Genomic DNA, 13,461 nt, shown 5'->3' with positions numbered 1-13,461 from the left:
ATGAATGCTATTGAAGGGGGAGCGTTGACCAAAGGTGGGGAGAGGGAGAACCAGTTTGAGAACAGGAGTGGCGGCAGCCCAATGCAAAGCACGTACGTGCTCACCATGCTGAGCCCCAAAACGCCTTTGGCCAACACTAAGCAAATGAGGAGCCTCCAAGAAGTCAAGGTGAGAATGGCAACTACACCCCAGCAAGGGAACGGGGCAATTAAAGAAGAAGAAAGCCTCTCTGGAAGCACTCGTCCTTACTGTTGAGGAATTTCTGCCACTGGGCAGGGAGATGCCCCAGGAGATGACCTGCAGGCACCTGGCTGAACAGGGGAGGCTTCAATCACTAAAAGGGAGCTGCCAAGAGTTCCTCTGTCTTGGCAGGAGGCAGCAGGATTTTTCCTCTAATTAAAAAAGCACTGCTTCCACCTATCTAATCTGGAGAGGAAGCAACAATGTGAACAGATTGAAGTGTCTTGAGAAGGGTGGATCTCACTCATGGAAATTACCAGTTAAGCACCTTAGCAAGATGCTGAGTTTGGATTTTGGTTTTCTGCCCCTCACAGCTGCAATAATTACCAGGTTTGAACTGATGCTGTGTAACTGCTCCCAAAACATTGCTTCCAAAATAAATCCAGGTTTGATCTCACCACCCCCAAGCCCCTCACAGCCACTTGGCCTGATCTGTGGTACGTGATGCAGACCCTTCCTCAAATTCCCCACCAGACCCTGAGCAGCAGGCATGTACAGCGTGTGCAGGACAGAAAAGCTGTCCCAGGGAGCTCTTCCTGCTGCCAGGACAGCAAAGCAGCTGCCTGGATGCTTCCAGATAACCTTATTCCTCCACATCAGCGAGCAGTGCTGACCCTTCAGGCCCCAGCTCTCATGTCACAGCAGAGCAGGCAGGAAGGGTGGGGATCTACCCAACCCCTCTTCCTTCCCTCCAGTTTCAACGTAGGTTTTGGCTCTGAAGAGAGCAAAAAAAGGAAAGAAAAAAAAGAAAGGGAACTAGCCCACGTGTTTCAATGCATCTAGGAAGTTGCAGGATCAACTTTTCCTAGCATCAGCCCCAAGCTCTTCCCTTGGCACGCAGCAGGAAGAAGAGACAGAGGTCCCTTGAGCTGCTGCAGTCACTGAGGAAACAGTGAGGCAAACTCACCCCAGCTGGTCCCACGTGCCCCTCCTTGTGATGGGATACCCCCACACTCCTTTTCCTAGTAATTTATTGATCCCTGTGGCACGAGCCAGCTTTGCTCCTGCTTGAATTTTCCAGCCTCTCTTGGTTCTCAGCCTTGCAAACTCAGGGACAAGACTTTGTCACTTCATTAATTCCTCCACTCCCCAACCTATAAATCAAGTCAATTCTGAGCTACTCCCTTGCTCCAGGGAAGATCCAGGAATGAAAATACCATCAGATGTACTGAACTCCAGGCAGCTCTGGTCTGATGTGTGGGCCAGCAGCTGGCCCAGGAGAAGGCACGCCATGTACCTGAGGGAAATACATCCCTCAAAGCTGTGCCCAGAGGAAGCTGCAGGAGACTTTCTTCTAAGATTGAAGCAGAAGTACCAGCCCTTCTCCTCCCTCTGCTGTGGGAGCTCCTCTGCCTGTGGGCTGAATAAGATCCACAGAATGTCCTGACTTGGAAGGGACCCATAAGGATCATGAGTCCAACTCCTGGCCCTGCACAGGACTCCTCAACAATCCCACCCCATGTCTGAGAGAGTTGTCCAAACGCTCCTGGCTTGAGGCCATGACCATTCCCCAGGGAGCCAGATGTGCTGGGACCTGGTACCACCCTCACCAGCCAAGGAGGAGCTCTCTGCCTTCAGTCCCATGTAACCTGCTGCTGGCAGGGAGAAACCAGGACTCCTGAGGAGCTCTCATTGTCCAGTGCCCACACCCAACCCTGGAGGAGCAACCTCCTCTCTGAGGACTCACACCCTTCAACTCCAAGGAGCTCAGAGGCAGCTGGAGAAGCTGGGGCTGAGTGGGGACATCGAGCTGGAGACAACCACTTCAGACATCCTGAAGGAATGGCCAACCCTTGGCCCCTCACCAATCCTGCCTCCATGCACAGCAGATCTTCCCTGAAGGAGGCACATGCTCAGGGGGGCCAGGGTAAGCAGGGAATGGTGTGCAGGGCTGGGAAGGTACACACCACGAGACATGGCAGCCTAAGAAGGTTATAAAGTCACAGAGCAGGTTAGGCATGGCATAGCTAAGGATGCAGAGTGGAGTGTCTGACGGTGTCAGGCCAGCCAAGGAAGGGAAAGGAGCGCAAGCATTTGTGTGATGCAGCCAGCCCCAGCTCCAGGCAGGGCGGCAGGACCTGAGGATGCGCAAAACCAGGCACCAGCACCAAGAAGAGCATGGCTGGAATTCAGCAGGCTGAGATGACCCTGGGAAAAGATGTAACCCCAAGAGAGGAAGGGCAAAATCCTCTCTTTTTCCACAAGGCAGCAGGGGAAGAGCAGACAAGCAACAAGACACCCACATCAGGCAGACACAGCACTGAAATCCAAGCTGCAAACGCTGACACAACTAGAGCTCCACGGCTCAAGAGCAGCAAGAGCAAGCGAGCTGGAACACTCTGTGCTGAGCAGGTGTCGTGCACACAGCTGGGGACAAGACAAAGTTTTGCTGCTCCTTCTCCCTGCCCTCACCTGCCAAGCCAGCCCAAATGCTGCGGTCTTGTCAGCAAGTTCCAATTCCTTGCAGAGCTTCTGGCAGGGAGGGGTGGGAAGGCACCTCCAAGGACAGACTGAGGCAGAGGTGTAACAGGAGGGATGGGACAGTGGTTGGCACATTCAGCTGGGATGGAGGAGGCTTTTTCAGCCCTCGTGCTCCACCACAGAGCTCCCCGTGGTTCTGTGACTCAGAAACCTCTGCCTTACCTGCCAGGGCCAAGGAGTCCTCAGGTGTGACAGGCAGTGTGCAAGCACTGCAGATGGAAGGACACACAAAAGGGAGAAGGGGGAAACTCACCCACCCAAATGTTTGTTCTGGGGCAGAGGGCTGAGGGAAGAGAGTCAGATATTCTGGCCTTGAGGAAATTGAGGGGACAGGAAGCTATAAGTGAACTGTTTTCCAGATCCTGGTGAGAAATAAGGCTGATACACCACTTGCAGAGATATCATTAGCTGAAGTGAACTGTCTGGAAGCAGATTTCCAGATGGGCTCTTAATGAGGTAACAAGATAATTGAACCTGGAGTCCTAGACCAGCACAGAACAGGATCTCACGCTCCATGCTACAAAGTCCAGAACAGCAGCACATGTCTCTGGCCTCAGACACCAACATGCAAAGGCAAGCTTGAGGGTCTTTACCTTCTTTCAGCTGCCTTGAAACTGGTTCTGGCCCAACTTTAGCCCAGAAGAAACTCACACACAGCAGCTGAGTTGGGCTAAGCTGCATTTAATGCCCAGCACTGACTCTTCAGAAGTATGCAGGCAGAGGAAGAGGTGTCCAAAGCCTGAAGTGATAGATTGACAGGAAAAGTAGATGTATTGCAGAGCCAGCTTAGCCACAGAGCAACTACCATCAAAGTCTGAACAAAGTTTCCTCTTCTCCCTTGCACTGGACGCTGTAAACCAGTGACAGATAATCCAGGGAGCTACTGGAAATCTATCCCAGTCACTTTGAGAGAGGGGATTACACAGATCTGAAAGGGCAATCAACATCTTAATCATAAGCTGCAGGGAGAAAAAGAGGAGAAGCAGGAAGGTTTTTTCAAAATAAGGGTTAAGTTCAAACCTCATCTCCATTGACAACTGCGAAGCAGTTTCTGAACAAGCATGAAAATGGCAACCAGGGCACTGCTGCAGAAGGGTCTGAGTGCACACACGTTTAAGAAAACCCACACAACGAAATCCCTCCAACCCCAGTGCTCTATTATGTCAATTAACTCTGCTCCAGTGAAGTGCAACGAGCCGCGTGCGTCCCGCAACTCCCGGCCAATTGTGGGTGACTCCGGAGCGTCACCACGGCGTGGGTGGGCTGGCAGGGCCCTCCCAGCACCAGCAGCGAGGAAATGCCACAGAGAGACTCACAGGAGAAGGAACAAAACAACACAAGCCACAGCATCTAATCTCGGGAAGCTTTACCAGCAGATCTCATTTCCAGATCTTTTCCTCCCCGTGTTCATAATCCTTGCAGCAGAGTTCTGTCATCCTACTCAGCTCACAGGCTGCCCCAGCTACAAAAGATGTCAGGCTGAAAAATCACCTCGACAGACTGCCTGCTGAGACCAGTTGCATTATAAAAACAGGAAGCTCTTGCCTGCCTGCTCCCAATATGCTATGGATTTAATGGGAAGGAGCATACGCAGGGATGCTTTGCAGGAAGAGCACACACATGGGACTCTTGCCAGGAAAAATGCATCTTGAGTAACACATGTGCTCTTAGTTTCCTCTTTTTTCAGAAAGGTTTAACTACACTCTGAGCTACCCAGCAGCAATAAACCACTTTTTTCCCCTCTTTCTCACTTATAGCAGAGTGTTGCTTGGTAAACAGCAGATCTTCCTGTCTGAGGCTGTGCCAGCCTGTGCTGAACAGAACTGTTGTTATTGCACATTCACAGCTAGAGATAAACATGAATAAGAGCCACGAGTAAGAGCCAGGCACTGGTTCTTCAGTACACTGCTTTATCAGGTTCCCCTTGATTCAAACGTTTCTGACATCCCTCCCTCCTGAAGGGGCAAGATGGCACAAGCAGCAAGGACAAACATTAAAAAAGAAGACAGAAATGACAGCAGCACAAAAAGTGCTCTTCTGTACTCGCCAATATTCACAAACTGTGCAGCTCACAGCTCCACCTGCACATGAAACACTCAAAAGCACAACAAGGAAACAAACGGGCCCAGCCAACCCAACCTGCCCAAATGGGAAAACAAAGCAGCCTTCAGCACATTTCTCAGGACAAATCTCCACCCAGGGCCACAACTGCTGCAGGACATAAAGGTTACAGAGAACCAGGGAAGGAAAAAAATGTGCAAGTCATCATCTCATCTGCAAGCTGACACTCTGCAATGACACAGGCACAACAAACCAACCCAGGAAAAGTGAACACTGGAAGTGTGAGGAGGGTTTCTAACCTTTCCAAGAGCAGATCTCTGGACCAGCTGCTCCAGAAGCACTGAGGAAAAAGCACAGCAAGAGTTCCAACAATTAGTTCCTGGACAAGTTCATGACCTGCAAGAGATGACTGCCCACCTTCAGCAGCACGGAACTGGACCTGGTGACCCATGAAGTTCCTTCCCCCCCCAATCACTCGGCACCCCAAATTCATAGAAGCCCAGACATAGCACAAACACGAGGTCATTCCCAAAAGGACAGCAGGGATTGTATCCTCAGATCATGCTAAGCTGACAGATAAGCAGATGAAGAGCTGGCCACTGCAGAAGGGAGGGCAAGAGAATTGCAGCAAGAAATGGTCTCACAGCCAGTGAAAACTCAGGGCACAAACTTGGAAAGCAAAGTCTGAGGGGCAGGAGGTGGAGATGTCCCCTGAGCACACTGTCCCCAGACACTCCAGCCACAGCTTTAATGCTAACACAGATTAGACAGACAGTAAATATATAATTTGCCCAAGCCACATCCAATCACATCCCTTCCTAGAGATAGCTCCAGTCCTCACTGCAGTGCCCTACCCAAGCCACACAAGCAGCAGCACCTGGGTGTCTCCTTCTGCCATTTTCATGCAATTTGGCCTTCCCTGGCTTTCATCAGGCACCACGTCCCAATTTCCAACCAACTGGCCTAGATTTAAGCCAACACATCTCTGGCTGTGCCTCAGGCAAGCGCAGAGGTGGGAGAAGCCTGACAGACAACGGTGTCATTTGGCATTTCCATCACAAACAACCAAGGGATAAAAGCACAAGAATTGCTGAGAGCTGCACAAGAGGCTCCTGCCTTCCCCAGGAGCACAGGGAACCAGGGGAGAACAGGGAAGTGGGACAGACTGGGGGGGGAGAGAGAAGTTCCTCTTCTACAATCACAGAATCACAGTGGTTTGGGTTGGAAGGAACCTTAAAGCCCATCTCCTTCCACCCCCTGCCACCTTCCACTGTCCCAGGTTGCTCTAAGTCCCATCCAACCTGGCCTTGAACACTTCCAGGGACGAGGCATCCACAGCTTCTCAGAGCAACAGGGAAGCACAGTTCAGCACAATCATTTAATGCAAAAGCACTGCATTACTGCTTACCCCTCTCCACCTCCAGGTGACCCCTGAAAAACACATGAATCCTTCTGCACACTGATGTGGCAGCCCTGCCAGTGCTTCTGTTTGGAGGCTACACTGTATTGAAATGATAGGTGGGGAGTAACACCTGGTACAATGAAGTGATACAACCAAAACAGTGCCTGACACCACCACAACCCTCCCCTCTCCTCACCAGAGTGGTTTTACTGGCTCACTGTCTCCATCACAACCGGCTCCTCTACAGCTACACCAGTACAGCTGGAATTGTAGGATGTGTTCAATTACACACACCTTAAGCAATATTTTCTGGGAACAGTCATTTGAACAAACACAATGGTCATATGAGGAAAAGGCTGTACTCTGAGAGGGCTGAAACACAATGCAGATGGTTTGAGTAATGGTAGAGCAAAGGCAGCCAGGCCACCTGTGGTACCTCCAGCACAGGGAGGGAGCTGGGCTTTAACCAAGGGCTGCTGGCTGCATCCTGAACCAAAAGGGCAGATGGAGAGGAGATCATGTTACTGGAGTCACTCCCAAATGCCTTGCAAGACACATCCAGCTGCCTGAGCCTTGTGTGGTGCTGCAGACCCCCAGCCTCCCCTCCAGCAGGATCTGCTCACTAAGACATGGCAAGGTCAGGCAACAGGAACAAGGGCAGTAGCTTTTGGAAGACGTTCCAAGGCTGCATCAAAACAGATCCAAGAGCAGGAATGCCAGCTCATCCCTCTCACCCCTGAGAACAAGCCATGGTGCAGATCTGACCAACACCTGCCTGGTGACAGTCACCACTCAAACACCACAGTGCTCATGGCCCAGCCTCACTGACCAAAGCTATGAGAGGTTCCTGCAGACCTTCTGCTGTGGCTGGACATGAACATCACACAGAGACTCCAGGTAGTCCATAAACATCCAGACAGACCAGATGGGCCAACATACAGCAAGCACTAGTGTCCATCTGATTAATCCAAAGCCCCAACCTGGATGAGGCCACGTCAACCTGGAACATTTGAATCCAAGGACAACACCATCACACACTGCAAGCGTATCCTGAAGGTCCAAGCTCAGACTGGCTTCCCACCACCTCGTTCTGCCTCCACAGCTCAGCCACATGAGGCACAACACAGTCACCTCTCTGTCCCAATGGGCTGGGAACTGCCACGGCTCTGTGGTTACTGCAGGCAAAGCTATGCAGAGTTCCTTGATTTATTGCCCTGCCCTTGCACTGCCTCAAACACACCCTGGGACAGTCATGCAGTTTCCACTACTTAAGATTGCGAGGTGCTGGAAGACCCCACAATTTCTCTTCCACTCTCACAGTTTCTTCTTCACCATAAGAAAACCAGAGGACATCAGTATCCCCACGCATTTGAGCACACAGCCTTCACACAGACGGCATGGAAACACTCAAAGAAGGAATTCAAACAAGGAAGAAAGACAAGAACGAGAGGCATGAGAGACACGAAGCGAGGTAACTGTGCTCACAAACCAGAGGAGAGAAGGTCTCCTTCCTTCCAGCCCCTCCCAGCCCAGCCCAGCGCCAGCTGAGTCAGAAAAGCCTCTCACCCAACACAATTCCTGCTTGGCAGGTCCAGTGCCAGTCGGTGTAGAGTCAGCCTGGTGTCCCTGGACCCGAGCGGCCGCTACTGGCACCCACTGAGTGGCCTGGCTGGAGGAGCATGCTAGAAGGTCCCTGCACCAAGCACTGGGAGCACACCAAGCCAGGAAGGAGAGGCTGCCGTCCCAAGCTGCTGGACAGAGAGTGAAAAAAGGCACATAAGAATAAATGACTGCTGAGACTCCAGGCCCATCAGCATGGCACCAGCAGAGATAACCAACCTCACATTTTTGGTCCCTCAATCAGCATCCCCTTGAACTCCAGTTCGCGGAGGGCTCTGCACTTCCTATGACATCCAGCTGGGGCTTGGTCCCCCCTGGAGACAGCTTTTGGGTCAGCTCAGACTCTTCACTCGTGCTCTCAGAACCCTTGGCCGTGCCTTTATGGTTCCATGCCCACCACAGGCCTCACTCCCTGCCGGCGGCCGCTGCTCAGCATCCTGGTGCGAGCTGTCATCGGAGCAGGGAACGCCACACCTCGGGAGCACAGCGGGATGGAGCACAGCAGGATCGTGTGGAGGACGACTCCGGACAGCTCTCAACAATTAGCAACAGGCCAGGATGTCCCGAGGGGCCGGATGGGAACGCAGCGATGTCTGGCGGGGCACGCTGCCTGAATGTTCAAATACAGAAACAGATGTTAATTACTCTGCATAGCCAGGACACCATTAGCAGTTACATCTCCTGGAGATTCTGAAGTACAAATTCCTCTGATTATGCCAAACGTGCCCATCCCACCCCCAGAAGCCATGACGTTTGAGTAGTTGCCTCGGCAAACCTCCCTCCTCCGAGATACTTCCCCTTCCTCCTTCATATTCTCTACTCTCAAAACAACCTGTTCTAATGAAATTCCTACTTTGGGAAACTGCTGCCTCCTTTGGGATGGGCTTTTAGCAGATGGAGGCAACATGAACCCTTGTCCATAAGTGTCTGGCTCTCCAGCACATTCTTACTTCCTCTATTTTAGGTTGGGGAGGGAGCACAAAAATAAGGATTCAGCTGGCACCATGTGATCACTGAGCCTCTTTAGGAGCATGGCAGAGCAAGAGACCCCATTCTGCCCCCTCACCTTGCTCATCATCCCCACAGCCACACCATCAGATGCAGCATGGTACCCTTGGGGTAGGTGATGGTGAACTCACAAAGAGCTTTTCTCTTCCAGCACTCCCCACCACTGACAATTCCAGGCTGCAGGGAAAAGATGCCCTGTGGTGAACACCTGGACAGGTGCTGCTAATGGAACCAGAGCAGCAAAGGGAGGGTGTATGGAATGGGTAAGGGACACCACTGGGGGACCAGTAATGAGTAGATAAGGATTCAGGAACCCTTCAGGTTCAAAAGGACCACCCTGATCCTTTTAGACCAAGGATCTGTGCAACTACACAGGGAATTCCAGGCCCACAGCACCTCCAAGGCACTCACTGAGCTGCTCCCACACTGGAAAGGCGGGAGATTCAGGAGAGCCAACGAGGGAGCAGAGACCAATACCAGCAGACAGAGCAACCCCCAAGTGCCACATCACATCATTTTCCTTGCAGGAGATGTGTTCACATGCCATGGGATAGGAAGGGAAAGCACTCAGCATCCAGCAGCTCAGCAAAATCTGCTGGGCTGGGCTGGAATTCCAAGGACTTCCCGAGCTCTGCCTGCCGGCCAGAGTCTGCAGGAAGGAGACTGACAAGGGCGAGCTGGAGAGCAAGACCTTGACCACATCAGTGCTGCAGCCTCTGTGGATTGTAGAGCTGCCACAGGAGAGCACAGAGCTCAGCACACACGGACCCTGGTGCTGTGCTTCCACTTCCATGGACCAGCACAAACACAGGGGATCTGCTGCCCAGCAAAGTTGTCCGTGAGTAACTTTCTCTGCAAACCTTTTTGTCACAGGAGCAGAAGGACACAAGTTGGGAAGCTGCCTGTGATACCCTCACTCAGTAAACTGAAATCACCTGGGCTGAGACTGGGAACAAGATGCTGAAGGGGAAACGTTGGTGTCACAGGAAGCACCACATTAGAAATGCAGCTGGGCAGCATCACTGGAGGGGACAACAGCTTTTTGTAAGGTCTTGGTCTCTATTTCACCAAATTGAGAATGCATTGATAACCCTGAGGTTTGGCAAGGGGCAGGACACCAGCTCAGTGCCCTGACACGGTGTCACTGTCACCGTCCCTGATGCTGAGCCTGCTCAGGCCCACTGTACTCCCTACAAAAAGGGCTGCACTGCAGGAACAGAAAAGCTCTTTCTTTTTTTATGAACACTCATTAGAGTTTACACTGCTGGCAAAGTGTGGAGGCACGCATTTCTGGAGGAACAGAGATATGGTTCCAACACTGGTTTTAATGTGCAAGCCTAAAGACTCGGCTTCAGTTTTTAGAAATCAAACTTGATCATCTCAAGCTGGCAAAAATAGCCCCATGTTCCCTTGAGTTATTTTCTTTTCAAATAGGCAGGGTACAGCACAATAGGAAATATCAGCAGTTATGTATTCAACCTCCAGAAACCCAACAGGCCAATTCCAGCAACCCATGGCAGTTTTCCAATCCTCCCTGATCTATTTGCTGGAGTTAGCCTGAAAAGCAGGCTGCCCCCGAGCCATTCAGCAAACTCCACGTCCCGCTAATTACATCAATATAAATGTATTATCTTGGCTGTCAAACACGGGCTGCCTGAACAGGACAAGGCTCTGCCATGGAAATGCAGGAAAACAATTGCTCTTTCTGCTGGTGACACATTTCTCTGGATCCTATTTCCTTGCCAGGGCTCCCCCTTCTCCCTTCTGCCCGGGCACCAGGGTACCAGCGTTTTTTTCTTCCAGAGCGAGAGGAAATGGCACACAAAAACCCTCCTCATCTTTTAAGCAACAGAACACCAACGAATTTTTGGGAACACCACTGGCATTTCCTATCAGCCAACCCGAGAGCTGTCAGCACACGGGGAAGGGAGCTGTGAGGGCAAGAGTTAAATGTCTCTTGTGAGCAGGCAGCAGCTCTTCTGCCTCTCTTGGCTTCCTCAGCTGCCATTGCTAAATGCAAGGCAAGTGTCAACACTCCAAACAGCAAATGTGACAGAAATTCGGAGCAGCCTGCTCCTCCCTGCCCAGCTCGGTGACTGCGGCCTGGAGAGGAGGGAGTCTCTCAGGAAGGCTCCAACAGCAACCAGCAAGGTTGAGGCAAACACAGGCAGATCCAGAGGCTTCCAGGGAGCAGGGAGCTCGCTTGCTTCGCTCCAGAGAGTGGGATTATGACGGAAAATGAGGAGGAAGCCACTGACTCACCTGTCCCACCCGCGTAAGCAGCTTTCCCACTGAAAGCTGCACTGTGACCTTGCTCAAAGCCCCAGGTTCCAGCAAACTGGGGGCTCACAAGGTTCCCCCCAGCTCTGGGCACTGGGAGAGAGCCATGGTGACAGGACACTGGGCTGACACATACTTTCCAAATCCACCTCCTCTGACCGCAGGCAGCCACAGGCCCTCACTCCAGTTTCCCTTTGCTTCATAAAAACCCTCACTTGGAGAACTGCCACAGGGGTCTGGTCCTTCCCAGACCCCTCTGCTCATAGCAAGGATCAGAACGAAACCAGAAACAACTAAGCCTGGATTCAGATGAAGCAGGAAGATGGGAGGAAAAAAGCATTTCTCCACCTGGGAGCAGATGATGTTCCTGCCAGCAGGGATCAGCATGACCATGGACACACAACACAGGCTGAGTCTCTCTCTAGATCTCACGTGCCAGCAGTGCAAACTTGGAAAGCTCCCACAAAACCTCTGGGACAGAGGAGAGCAGCATGTTTTCCACAAGTTAAAGCCAACTGCACTCAGCTGGCTGAGGGAAGACCAGGCCCGTGGCCACTTCCCTCTGCAAAGCCAGCGGAATTCCGAGTAAAGATAAAGGGAGCCCAGAGCAAAGATAAGGGGGGAGCAAGCCAGGAGAGTGGGGGGTAATCAGTGCATCTGCCAAGGGCATGCAGGCTCCTCCATGGGGTCACCCAGCCCTTCCGCCACCATGAGACAGCTCCGAGTCTGGGCACGACGCCTGACCTTTTTTACGTGCAAGTTTAGCACTTTTGAGTTGTTTTCCAAGATTTATTCCGATTCAGGAGACACCGTGCCTGGCCCACGCCTCCAGTTCCCTTATGCACCAAGTCATCAGGCTGGAGGAGGCTGCTCTCCCTCCTGCCAAAGCAACCGGGCTCAGCAAACCCAGCCAGTCACATCAAACCTTCAAAGGCCTCTCCAGCCATTCAGCCCCTCCCAGGGAAGGGAGCAATGTTGGGTCTTGCCTTCTCCCTTCAACTGCTAAAGCCTTGGACACAAACAGAAGCTGATGCAACTTGAAACGAGTTAATATCCCCACATACATAAAATCAGGGTAATTTGAATCATGCCTCGGACATGTTATGTTCAGGCAGAGCTCAGCCCTGCTCTGGTTCACTCAGGGGCACAAGCCAGACTGCTCAGCAGGATCTCAAAAAATGGCCAGACAAAAGCCACCAGCAGAATCTCAGTGTCACAGGCAGCCAGTCTGTCACAGCAGGTCTGCTCCAGTTTAGGGAAGAGCACACAAGTCCCTCCGAGTCCCGGGTGAAAATGCACAAAGTGTGGCAAGATCCCTGTGTTCAGAGCCACAAAGCGCCACACTCTGGGATCTGCACCCCTCGCCTCCACCTTGGCTCCCTCCAAACACATCTCCTGGTCTCCATCAGCTCCTGACCGACCCACAGCAGTGCAGCACTGTCCTGCACCAGTACCCCAGGCCACGTGCAGTGAGCAATTCCCAGATAACCTTCTGTCCGACCATGAGAACCCACCCAGCCGCATCCCGGGCCTGCAGGCCTACAGAGCGCCAAGCTTCAGTGAGATTCCCAGCTGAAAAAACGCTTGGAGGAAACAGTATGACATTTCAAACACAACGTTCACATTATCCCATCTCCTCTAGCAGGGCCACGGATGATCGCCCAAAACAGTCGCTTTCTGGTGCCTGGGGGGATGTACCCCAGGAGCAGAGAGAGCTCAGCAAATGGAGAGGCTGGCAAGTACAGAGCTTTTTCCATGCCCTAAGACTCCTGCATCCAGGACCCAGAGGCTGAGATGCTTCAACTGCAGCTGAGCTGACATGCAGCAAAATCCAGGGGTCTTGATGAGACACTGGGACCCCAACAGCCTTAGGATGTTCAAGACTCAAGGATAAGAGCCAGCCAAGTGATTCTAAAGGGCAAACTCGCAGAGGCTTGAGAAACTCCGCACACAACCCTGCTCAGCCCCACCACGGGTGTCTAAGCTGGAGGTGAGAGTGCAGACCTGAAGGACAGGCAGCCCGGGCTGCTGGGGGCTCTGCCGTGCTCCAGCCCGGAACCGGCACTCGGCGGTGCCAAAAGCGGGGCTCCCCTGCCCGCGGGAGGATTCGGGAGCTGCGATCTGCCCGCACGGGGCGCAGGACGAAGGCGGCTCAGGCACTGCAGCCTAAGGCGGGCAATCACGAAGCCTCCCCGTCCCCCCCGACTGCTGCACGACCCTCAAGCCCATTAAAACCCCTCCGGGCTGTGCGGCCGGGCTGGGGTGCGAGCGGGGCCCCCGCAGCCCCCAGGTCCTCCCGAAGCCCGGGGCAAGGCACCCCGGCCGCCGTACAGCCGGGAGTCGGGACCCCGGCACCGCCCGCCGCCCCC

The 13,461-nt window shown here is 52.8% G+C and overlaps 1 protein-coding gene across 11 annotated transcripts in view; it reads right to left on the bottom strand.

Annotated features, from left to right (window-relative positions):
* The window catches only part of CAPN15 (calpain 15), a 51,394-nt gene extending 42,940 nt beyond the window's left edge, over positions 1-8,454 (bottom strand). For 3 of the 11 annotated variants that reach the window (XM_042037039.1, XM_042037044.1, XM_042037048.1), the window contains exons 1-3: positions 8,024-8,453; positions 7,751-7,932; positions 5,082-5,122 (exon numbers count right to left, since the gene is read on the bottom strand). The gene's annotated coding sequence lies outside the window, so the exon portion shown is untranslated. Of the gene's footprint in view, positions 1-3,314; positions 3,461-5,081; positions 5,123-7,750; positions 7,936-8,023 lie in introns of all 11 variants that reach the window. The other 8 variants (XM_042037041.1, XM_042037049.1, XM_042037045.1 and 5 more) reach the window with 6 other exon arrangements.
* Positions 8,455-13,461: the final 5,007 nt, after the last annotated feature.

The sequence above is a fragment of the Corvus kubaryi genome, unplaced genomic scaffold, assembly GCF_017639235.1.
Source record: "Corvus kubaryi isolate FWS band 111438036 unplaced genomic scaffold, C.kubaryi_AGA036_p1.0 37387, whole genome shotgun sequence".
NCBI lineage: Eukaryota > Metazoa > Chordata > Aves > Passeriformes > Corvidae > Corvus > Corvus kubaryi.
The sequence above is the reverse complement of the archived record's forward strand: the minus strand, read 5'-3'. Positions and strand labels throughout refer to the sequence as shown.